The sequence below is a fragment of the Echinops telfairi genome, unplaced genomic scaffold (assembly GCF_000313985.2).
Source record: "Echinops telfairi isolate 266 unplaced genomic scaffold, ASM31398v2 ScPeMD7_655;HRSCAF=1070, whole genome shotgun sequence".
Taxonomy (NCBI): Eukaryota; Metazoa; Chordata; class Mammalia; order Afrosoricida; family Tenrecidae; genus Echinops; species Echinops telfairi.
The window spans coordinates 8,522,089-8,533,976 of NW_022104553.1; positions in this window are offsets into that span (position 1 = coordinate 8,522,089).

Below are 11,888 nucleotides of genomic sequence, written 5' to 3' on the forward strand. Positions count from 1 at the left end.
ATAAAAAAGACACTAACAGTAGCACCTATCCCAAAGGGTTGTTGACAAGTGTACAGGAGGGGAAAACCTACAAATGGATGAGCTCAATAACTGGCTACTGATAAGGACTCAAACATGAAGGTTAGTTGTATCCGTTCTTGTGCTAAGATTATATGAAGGTGCAAAGTCGAACGGACTCCCTTCATTTCCTTCAGAAGTGGAGCAGTAGACAAGAGTGATCCCACTGAAGAAAGATAAGATGGTTCTTCAAAATATATATTCTTTAAGTGATGTTTACCAGTAGAAGTCACATCTGGTCACTTAAGCACCAGCCTGGAAGGGAGAAAATCAAAACATTTTCCCAAAGTTAGACAGAAAGTCATTTGTGCATCCATTTGTAAACTACCATCATAAACACACACACACACACACACACACACACACACACACACTGTCATGGAGTGTATTCGGAATCATGTCGGCTCCATAAATTAGAGTCAAACTGCTTTATCAGTTTGTCCTGTCTGTAATCCTTACAGGAGCAGATCGACAGACCTTCATTCTTCTTCTGGGCCAGTGAGCGATTTCAGACCATCAACTTCCAAGTAAGGAGATAAGCACAAACAGTTTGTACCCACCCCGGCATTTTCACCTAAAAGAATGCAGGGGCCCAAACCCTCCAGATCAAAGTGCAGACTTCCTAAGGACAGGAATTGTTTGTCTGATTGTTTCCATGACTGTATTCGCAACACCAAGAGCAGTTTCCAGCATCGAGTAAATGATGAGAAACTATTTTTTTTTTGAGAAACGATTTTTTGAATATTGAAAATATTGAGGGCTTCCATCTCCAGATTCTTAAATATTCTACATTGAGTCATTAACAGGCTGTCACGTAGCCAGTCATATACTTTTCCACACACGTGTCTCTTAAGCACGAACTGCGCACTAAATAGCAGATCCCTGGCTGGCCGTGCTTAACGGCTTACGGTTTTCGGTTCTAACTCAGCCTGCAACACTACAGTAGGAGTGGTGGAGCCGTTTTAGTCTGTAACACATAGCGTGTGTAAAATGGACCCTATCACAGTGGACGTGAGGGGTTTGGTATGCGCCAGGCACCTGGCTGGACACTGGAGGGAGCATGCATCTTCTTGCTCTAGGAGTTCACAGCCTGAGGGACGGAGAGGTAGAAAAAGTAACAGTGCACCACCGCCAGTTGCGAGGGTCAGTCATCTTTCCTTCTGCTAACCATTCGTACAGGGCACCTTTTTTTTTTTTCTTTTCCCCCCCACTGCCTGATTTTGAAGTGCGTTGAGTTTTCAGTCTTCGTGGAAATGGAAAAACCTTGGAGCGACTGACGATTCTATTTGCATCCGATTCACCAACTTCTGCATCTCTGCATCCTTTTTGGCGGGCATTGCTGTTAGGCTACTCCGATACTGTAGCGGGCCCCAGCCCCCAAACAAAAGAACTCGAGCAGCCAAGTCAGATCGCATACAATGGCACTGGAACTCCAACCACATGAGCTATCGGATGCATTGCTGCTGCCGCTGCTGCTATTTTAATTATGATTGTAGGTTTACCACCACCTTCCTGCCTCGGCCTCCCTTCAGCTGCAATGATGTATGTTACTTTTTGGTAACTGGATTTCATTAACATTTATGAACTCTCATAAAGTAGTAGAAAAAGCAATTTGTGTGGAAGAATTTTCCACCTCATTAAACAGTGTTCTTTTGGGGGTCAAGCTGGTATATTTTTTCGTTGTTGGATTTTTTTTTTTTTTTTAATAGGTCCTTTGTCCTTCTCTGAGCCCTGGAGGCTGCCAGGAGGCCCTGTCACACACTGTGGGACTCAGGGAGCCCTATAGAGGGCGCTATACCCAGCCAGGTTTAGCGCACACTTCTGCCTGGAGTCAACTGCAGCCTCTCAGACACCCCCAAACCAGGAGAACCCACCCTGAGTCGCTAATGACCGATTCTGACTTTGTAGCTGCCTGTGATGGGGGAACCTGGCTAAGGCTGTTTGCAGGACCTGAAGGAAGCTCACATCTGGGGCCCAAGAGTGATGCTCTGGGCTCTTAATAGTTCCTTGGGGCTCCATCACATCCCTGCCTCCTATAGAGCGGTCCCCAGCACATATGGCTCCCTTTGGCCCCCATACCCTGGCAGAAGTGCCCTGGAGTCCCCACCTCTCTGGCCTTTGAGGCCAGTGGCAATTCAGGGGAAGACCTGTCCTGAGGCTGGAGGAGGCCCCACCCACCCTCTGTTTTTGGAGGGCCCTTCCCACCTGCCTTATGCTGAATTGCACCTCCAGCCGGAAGTTCCTAGACCCAGGAAGCTTGCGTTTGTTTTCAAACCTGAGCTGCTAGTGCTGACGAAACATGTAAGTGGAAAAGTGTAGGGTTGGCTCCATGACAGCCGCGGGTGCCCTGGCAATCGCTCCTCCTGAGGCTTCTGCTCCCCCCGCCACCCACCAAATCTTTCATCCACCCACCCGCCTGGGAGGCCTCAAGGCATGGAGGATGGACTGCAGCCCCTAGACCCGGAAGGAAGGCCAATCTTGGAAAAAGGAGCCTTCCCCCTACTCCACCATCCCCAGTGGGTTCCAAGGGACCCACTGGGGTAAGTGGGCATGAATGTGAGGGCCTGACTCTCGGAGAAGCGCTCCTCGCTGGCTCTAGCCCAAGGAGGATTCACTGATGGCCCCATGCCCTTGGGGAAAAGAAAGAGGGCAGGGGGTGGGGGTGGGCAAAGAGGCTCCGGAGCCTTGAAATTCAGGATAATAAAGCGGAAGCCCGAAGGCATAGGGCCTGAGGGCGCAGTATAATAACCAAGTCACCAGGTGACAGGTGCTAGAGGAAATGAACATGCAAAGACCAGCTTATTCTAGTCTCAAAAGAAAAAAAGACAAGAAATGAAGGGAGGAAAGGCAGAAAAATAGATCAAATTTATTGGGAATTTTAAACATTTAACGCCAAGGAATTGGTGCTGAAACGTGTTGCCAGACAGCGCCCACTCCCACGTCAGAACCTTTGTGAGAGCCACGAGCAGGTGAGCGAGGCCACGGAAGGAGCTGGTCTGCTGTCCAGCCACGGAAGGAGAGGTTCCCGTGGGTGGCTGGGGTCCTGGTCGTGCCCCACCCCTACCCCCGCCCCCTGCTTTGAGGATTTGCTGAGTCAGCCACAGGCGCCGGGGCTTGGCTACTTCCAACCCAGGCGACTGTGCCTCGCAGACTGGTGTGTCGGCTTCGTGGTGTAATTATTGTTTTGTTTGCTAATATGTAATTACTCTTTGTCTTCGCTATTATGGATCCACCGGGCTTGGCTGGAACAGCAAGATGGATTCAAGTTGAGGGTTGGGATTCTTTGTGTGGAAAACGTTGGCTCCCCCCGCCCCCAACCCTGCTCCCGCTCCCACCCCCACCCCCCAAAAAACAGTGGGCGAGTGCTCTGTTCCTCCAACCCCACGGGGAGCGGGCGTCACCTGATCCACGCCCCAGTTGAGCGGCTTGCGAACGCAAACAGGATTTGCTGAGCTTCAGGTCCCCCTCCGGAACATTTATAAAAAGGGAAGAAGGGGGGGGGCGGATAGAGGGAAAACAGGGCTAGAGGGTTGCGGGTTGAGGGTAGAAAAAGAGAAATGGGAGAGGAAGATGGAATGGAAAGAGTTGGAGCAATAACAATACCAACTACTCAAAAGGTTGGGGGGGGGGCGGGCGTAGATAAAGGGGCAGAGAAGAAGAAAGAAGGAAAGAGCTTCTTGCTTATTTTCAAACATTTCCTTCCTAGATTTAAAAAGAGACCATGGAACATCCCCTCTGTTCCCCATGGAACATCACCTCCATTCCTCTATCCCTGTGCTGTAGTGAGTCACCTCCAGTGGCCGCCTTGTCCCAGCACCAGGCCCACTCCGAGCTCACCCCGCACCTTTCCTCCCCAGCCTCCAGTCCCAACAAGGCGATCCTCTGCCACCTATGGGTGTCACTCCCACCCAGGAGCCCCTGAAAGACTCCAGCAAATCACCGATGCCGCCAGCACGCCCCTCCGTGGCGGACGCCCGCGAGAGGCGCTCAACCCACCCTGCGGGAGGAAGTGGGTGCGGCTGGGACCCTTGGTGGCGCCGTCAGAAGCCCCAGCAGCCTTGGGGAGGCACAGCAGTTAGCCCTGCGCCCAGAAGGGAGGGTTCCCGGGGCCAGGAAGTGATCCATTTTCTCTAACCATGGGCCCCAGGGCTGTCAAGTTAGCGCTGTCTCCTGGGCTGCCCGGAGGAAAATAGGTTTGAAAAGTACTTGCAACAGAGTGGCCCCCCACCCAAAAAGCACCGTGATGTGGCCAGTTGCTGCGCCGGAACTAGGGTCCCTAACCCGGGCCACTTCCTCCCTCTGAAATATGTACATCGTTCTTCAATAATTTAGGCACCTAGGAAGCTGGTCAATTATGATAACCCCACTGCCCAAACGCCTACCTTACTATCAACCATGCTTTTGTTTTATGTAAGATGAGCGTTGTGTGTTTAGCTGCCCCCTCCATCCTGTTTGCATGCGGCTATTTAATGGGCTTTTATTTTAGCTTTGAGGATCTGCTTGGAAATCTAAAAGTAGAGATGGGAGAGGGGCGCCCCACTTGTAGTCCTTGGTGGATTTGCCTTTGCGGGGGGGCGGGGGGGCCTTCTTTGAGGAGACTACGTCTGTGGGTTTCGATTGCTGATGAATATTGATGCCAAGGTGGGCTACGCGAAGGAAAGGATAAGATGCGTTCAGTTTCATAAATCGCAGGGTTTTTTCTCACAAACAATCCTCCAGTCAGTGTTTGTGTATGAGACAAGTAATTGTGCTCCAAATGCTTAAATAAATCATCGATGGGTGAAATTACACATGCTCACTTAAAGTGTAATGTGATTAAGAGATTATGAAATTGAAGCTAATATCTTGTCTCCCAGCTCCTGGTCCCAACTCCTGACACCAGAAATTTATCAACTACAACTGTCCTGAAATCCGCAGACTCAGTAGGTTTCCGTTGACAACGAATCAAAGGTAAATCCTGAAAAATAAAAAATGTCTGTGTGTATCCATCTTGCGCTTGGTCGTGGGGTTTATCATTAAAGGACATAAGGAAAAAGAGAGACATGTCCTGGGGAAGGGCTGGTTGCTTGTTTTATCTTTTATTTTTAAAAAGTCAATGAAGCTGGGGGGTGAGGGGGGGAGAAGCGCCCTGTCGGGGAGCAGATTACTCCTGTCTGGCCTGGGCTCCGGTCCCCGCACGGTGGGTAAGTCCTTTATCGGGGGACGGCCCGGCCTCGCCCGCAGCAATCCTTTGCCTGGAGGCGCGCGCTGGGCCGGGACGCGGGCTCGCTGGGCGGCTCGGTAATGACCGGGCTGCATCGCAGCTGCGCCCTGACCCTTTGTGATGGCGCCGATAGCGCTCGGATGAAATTATGTCCTTCTCCGGGTGTGAAATTACCATGTTTATTAATTGAGGCAGACATTAGCTTTACCTTTTTTTTTTTTTCTTTTCTTTTTTTAAGCCGTGAACATGTGTGATTCAGGGCAAATGATGCTTTGACGGACGCTCGCCTCCGCCTGGCGCCCCTCCCCTGCGGGCGCCCCCTCCCTGCGCTAGCTCCCCGGCCCGCCGGGCCCAGGCGGCCCCGGCCCGCGTGCCAGGTTCAAAGCTCACGAGAAAGCTCCAGCGAACCGGCCTCAGGTTGAGCAAGCGAGGGTACCTGGCAGCGCGCACGCGGGTGGGTTTTCCTCCTCGGGAGCCGGGAGCCAGCAATCATAGCCCCCGATTCTGAATTACACCTTTCCCTCTAGATTTGACCAGGAAAATCCAAACCGTTGTTCAAGACAAAGAAACATCCATCAGAGACAAAGATTTAACATAGTAGATCTTTATTAAAGTGAAGTCATTCTGATGGCAATGATGTATTGGGTTTGGCAAAGAGGTGGAGTTTTCTTTGGTTTGTCGTTGTTGTGGTTGTGGTTGCTGCTTTTCTATGTCTAAGATGGAGGTGGTGGTGGAGAGCCCCAGCTCTGTGCGTACCCCTCGTTGTTCTGATCTGGGGGCAACCCCTTGGGCTAGAGCAGAAAAGCTGACCCTTTTTCCTCCTGCAGGCCCCTCCTTCGGTTTCCCGCGGAACAAGTGCCTCTGATCCTCCTGAAAACTTCCCACCGTGGTGGTAGTGTTAGGAAAACTGGGGTACCGCAGGCACAGCTCACTGTAAGTTCACCACGTCAAGAGAGGAGGAGGCCGAGAGAGGAGGGCCGCCCAGGACGCCCCTGAGATTCCGGAACATTTTCTTTATAGCCTAAATAAAGACCTGTGCCCCAAGTCTGAAACTGGAAGGAGAGTGTTCCCAGAGGGTTCAACGGGTCGTTTTTTTCCACAATCTTTCCTTCTCGGAGCAGGACTGGCGGCAGGGGCTGGCCTCCTTCCGAGTTGCCTCTGGGTTAAATTGCCCATTCGGACCTCGGGTCTTGTCAGCCTCGGGGCAGGGGCGGAGGAGATTTGGAGGTGGGGGGAAGTCCACCTCACCAGGGAGGCGCTGCCCGAAGTGTCTGCACTGCCTCTCAAATGAATCAAATTCTTAACTCCCTAGGAGAGAGGGCAGAGGGGAGGGTCTAAAACCCTGGGCTGCTTGCTCCTCAGAATGATGGCCTCCACTTTAACAAGATGTATTTGTGTCTCCATCTTCAGACACACAGACATCCACACGGGCTGAAAATGAACTGTTGGAATCAATTTCCTTGGAATACTCAACTTTTTTTTTTCTATCATATTTCAGCAATGGGCTGAACGCTGTAACCCAGTTGATTCAATTTAGTATTTGCATAACCACGAGAAGAAGGTGGCTTTGCAAACTCCATGAATAGGTCTCTTGTTTGTTGTGTGTGGGGTGGGGTGGGGGAGGTGGGTGTTGTGAGGTTGGGTTTTTAAATACGGTTGGGAAAGGAGGGCAGTGGGCAGGCATCTCTAGAGGCTGTCTGTGTTGCTCAGCTTCAGAAAAACAGGGAAGTCTGTTGAGGGGATGGTTAATGATGATTTTCTCACTCTTCTGGATGTGTCTCTCATCATATCTACTCATGGAAGGTCCTACATTCGAGCAGTCAGTTGTTGGGGTTGGGGTTTGGGTTTTTTCATTTGTTTCAGGCAATCCAGGCTTAAAGATAAACTGTTTGGGTACAATGGTTTGAAATAATTCGGTAGCAAGAAGAAATACTAATGCTTTCTTATGCTCTGTATATAGGAAAGGAACAAGAGGATTTCAGGACAGTCTTCAGAAATAGAGCCAATTTTAATAGGTTCGCAATCAGTACACTAATTAAATATTTCACAGCTCCCAAAATTAATGTGCTAACATTGAGAATTTTTCCCCCATCAAATCATACAAATTGGCCTTCTGTAACACCATCCTCCACCTAACTAGCCCCCTACTCCCACCCACACACATACACACTCCCTGCCACAAACTCCTGCCGCCCCCATTTTCTGAATGGCATTACAAAGAATTTTGTTAAAGAAAGCCAGGGTAATTGCTGCCAGAAGACCCAGTCTCTTTGAGAAGTCTGGTTTTCATAAGCCAGAATCCGTATGGGTTGTGGTTAAATCTAAGCGTAGTAGAAGGTTCTTAAGGTTTTCTCAGCAAAAGAGGGAACTACAAAGAAACAACACCATTCAGTAGAGAAGTGGGGAGAAGATGGTCCGAGAGGAAAATTCTAGAAAGTTCTCTAAACTGTTTCCATCAAGATGTATCTTCTTAGGAAAGCTTTCTCCTTAGAAAAGCATTCTAGCACCATTGTAGTGCTTTTAATAAGTAGCTCTAGCATCTCAGAGAGTCTCAGCTCAATTAAATTGATTCTAATGATGTGACTCTAACTTCGACAGCCTAGGCGTTATACTAGAAAGAATAATCAATGGCTTTTTCAAGCACAAGATTCCCGGTGGCACCTCTAGTCAGCCAGTTTAGCCTTCATCTCAGCTCGCCCATTAGAATCAACGTGCCCCTTCAGAAGCAGGCAGGTGCAAGGTAAGTTGGCACCACACAGTCCACAAACACAAGGTTCTACTGCCTACTTTGGTGAATAGCAACTGAGATCTAAAAAGCTCCCAAGTGGTCATCAAAAATGAAACTGTTGGTCTCTCACTTCTGGAGGAAGGCAAAGTGAAGAATATCAAAGATGCCTGAAGAAAACAATTAGTTCAATGGATTAATGGACTGTAAGAACATCAATCTCCAGGTACCTGAAGCCAAAAGAACTAGATCGTGCTCAACTAACACCACCAGGTATTCTGGAAGGAATCACGGTCAAAGGTCCCGAATAGAGGTGTGTTAGTCCGGGTTGACTGGAGAAACAAATCCAGTGACACTCATACGTGTGTAAGAGAGAGCTTTATATCAAAGAATGATTGTATATTAAGAAAACATCCCAGCGCAGTCCAGATCAAGTCCATAAGTCAGATATTAGTCCACATCTGTCCGATACCCGTCTATAAATTCCTCTTCAGACTCACTTAACACATGCAATGATATTGAGTGCAGGAAGATCACAAGCCAGTGGGTGGGAAGTCTTGTGGATTCAGTGGCAATGGAAGCATATAGGTGCTGGTGTGAGTCTCCATGTGGCTCCTCCAACTCCAGAGCTCTGGCTCCATCAGCATAGCTCCATGTGGCTTGTCAACAGGAATGTCAAGCAGAGAGAGTGTGTGTCCCACTTCCAGGGAGGAAGACAGGAGTTCCCAGAATCCTCAGGAGAAAGCCATGCCCACACAGAGGTATCATTGGCTATGATCTGATTGACAGGCTCGACTCCACCCCTCCACTCAACTTGACAGGAGATTATGCAGCTGCCACAGAGTGGAAGAAAAATGTGAAACAAAACTGAAAATCATAAGAAAGATCAGGCTTAATATGAACTCTCCCACCGTAACTCAAGCCTTAGTCAAACAATCAACAGATCTGTAAGGGGAACATTAACATTAGGGAGGTGCACACACTTTAGGATAACCAACCATTATAGGATATGTAAATTATGTGCCAATCAAACTGTTGGGTAAATAAATAAATTGGGAGAGGTTGGGGGGAAAAAAGAAGAATGAGCCATTGGAGATCAAAGTGGCACCCCTTACTCAAGGACAAAAGTTCAGAAGGGTTAAGAAAGGAGAAATGGAAACAGAAAACAGAGGGGGGAAGCACAATAAGGCTCAGGAAGAAAGAGGCAGATAGATGCTCCTTTTTCTTAGGCATGCCACTGAGGAAGGGCAGTCTTTCCCAGAGCTTGTAGTCCAGGCAACAGTGACAGCTCTCTCTCTGTCTTTCCTGAGCTAAACTAGCAAGACATCCTCAGCTTTGCAACAGAGTTGGGATGCAGTCGTGGAGCTGGGGTTTGGAGAGATCCACATTTGTGTATTTGGTGGACAGGGACTGCTAGAAATGGCCTCATATTTTAATATGATTGTGTTTTCAGTGAAGAGTTACACAGCAGTTTGGGTTCCCATTCAACAATCTCTATACAAAGTGTTCAGTAATGCTGGTTAGGAATAGTTTCATTTTCAACAGGGTGTTTTAAGCCTGCATTTTTTTCCCCAGCAGAACTTTTCTCTATCCTACGGTCCCTGAAGCTTTTACAGATGGAATCCCAGGCCTTAACCCCCTAGAATTCACCCTTCTGTAATGATGGGTTCCTCCCAAACTCCTCTGGGCTCCAGAAGCTGAAGCCGCCTATTCAGGTCACATGATGCAAGGAAAGGAGAAAGCCACTCAGCTTTCCAGCCTCCAAATTGATTGGAAATCTCCAAGACCATCCTGGTTTAAGAAAAACATCCTTCAGGTTGTACTCAGCACCTACATGCTTTATGGTTGATGATCCAAGAAACCATTTTGGTCTTTGGAAGGCATTATCTCGGATCTTTCCAGCCAACTACTGATGGAGAATCCCAGAGAAAATGCAACAGCTATTGAGCATTCTGTCTATGTCTATTGAGCACTGTCTCCCCCACTAGAGACAAAATAACTCCGGGTGCTTAGTATTTCATTTCTTTCTGGTTCCTAAGATCATTTCTTCCTTCTGGGTTCTTCCTTTCTACTCTCTTCTTCTCCTGTTTGGCCCCTTCTCCTCTCTCTCCCCTTTCCTCCTCTCTCCTGCTCTCTCTCCTTCCTCCCAGTGATCTTATGGAAGGAATGCGGAGAGAAGCTTAGAGGAAGACTGGGAGTCACTGTGTCTGTCTTTTGTTGTGTAATTACCAAAAAAGATGATAAAATTTAACTTATGACAAAACTATAATCATTTATGAATTATGGAGGGTTCATGAGGGAGGGGAGGGGAAAATGAGCAACTGATATTAAGGGCTAATGTAGGGGCGAGTGTTTTGAGAATGATGAGGGCAACAGGTGTACATATGTGCTTGACAAAATGGATGTATGTATGGACTGTGATGGGAATTGTATGAGCCCCCAATAAAATATTTTTTTTAAAAGATGATAAAATTAGCAAATGAATCTGTATAGTTTTAAGTAGCTCTCCTCTTTCCCTTGACAACACTTGCAGTTTCCATTTTGACCGCTTTTATTCTTTCTTTACAGTTTTGTAAGCGTAGCAAAATGATTTCTTGTCCTCAAGACAGAGAGCTACTTAGTCAAGAAATGTATCTCACTCACGTGCCGGTGCTAGGATTCCTGTGGGCACAGCTTCTCCCTCCTTCCTCCTTTCCCCCCAGGAGTCTCCTTGCTTTCTGTCCCTCAGTCAGAACATCTAGGAGGTATATTAAAATCAAGTCTTAGAACAAGGGTCATGGAGATTGAACTGGAACAAAGACCTGAACCTCAACAGTACCACAAACTTGACTCAGCCACTCTATTTACCCAAGAGACCTCACTGATTTCACTTAACTCTGGACAGGCCTCCCCTTGGATCACCAGCAGGGCCCATGACAGCAGGGAAAAGGTTGTCATGTTCAAGCCCAACCTAGCTTTCTTTCTGTGGGCACTGAGGAGCCTGGTGCTAAGAAGGCCCTGGGGATTCCAGGACAGGGGAGAAGAAGAAACCCTGTCCATCTACATCACCTTTTCCGCGGCGGTTGTCCCGAAATGAATTGTTGCAGAAGGAAACCCACCTACGTCATTGAAAGCTGCCTCGATATAGGTATAGGAAGATTGGGGACCTGAAGAAAAGGGCTCACTGCCCTGAAGTTCTCATTCTATAAACAAACAGCAAAGCCCAGTTTCCACAAGAGACTACCATCTCCTTTATCTATGCATGGTTGCGTGATGATGGCAACACCAAATCAAACCTCATGCCCTCTTTGGTACTTGACTTCATTATTTGTTTCTAGAGCTTCAAAAGTGCCAGCCTTTTGCTCCCGGAGCTGGGAGCCCAGTCAACGGTGTCATTCAGAAGAGTGTGAGCTTTGTGTATGTATCAAGAGGGGGATAATGAGAAGGCTGAGTGCGTCTGCTTCAACTTTTATTTATGCGTGTTACTGGCAACAAAGGAGATTGGATATGTACATGGGAATCAGCCCTGGGATTTTTCCTTACAGCTGTTTGAGGCATGGACCATCAGTAATATCCTTTAGACAGGGGCCTTCTGTGTGTTCTGCTCAATACGCTGCCAAGCATGTTTCTGCCTGTCTTTTTATCCCATTTGACTGCCCGGAACTCCACAGAGGCAGCTGATTTCTTGTTTTCAAAGGGGAAAAAAAACCCCAAAACTGAAATGAAACATGTGTTTTTTCTGTGAGGATGACCTCTGGCCTTCTCTTTCCAATATATCTGATGCCACGGGCTTAGAAAGAGACCTGTTTGGGTGTAGGATTGCTACTGATGCTTTTGATTTCGGTGTGTGCGCCTCTCTCGGTCTCTCTCTTCTCCTAGGCTGGACTCAGTGAAAAGTTGTTGCGAATTGGGCGTCCCCCCCCC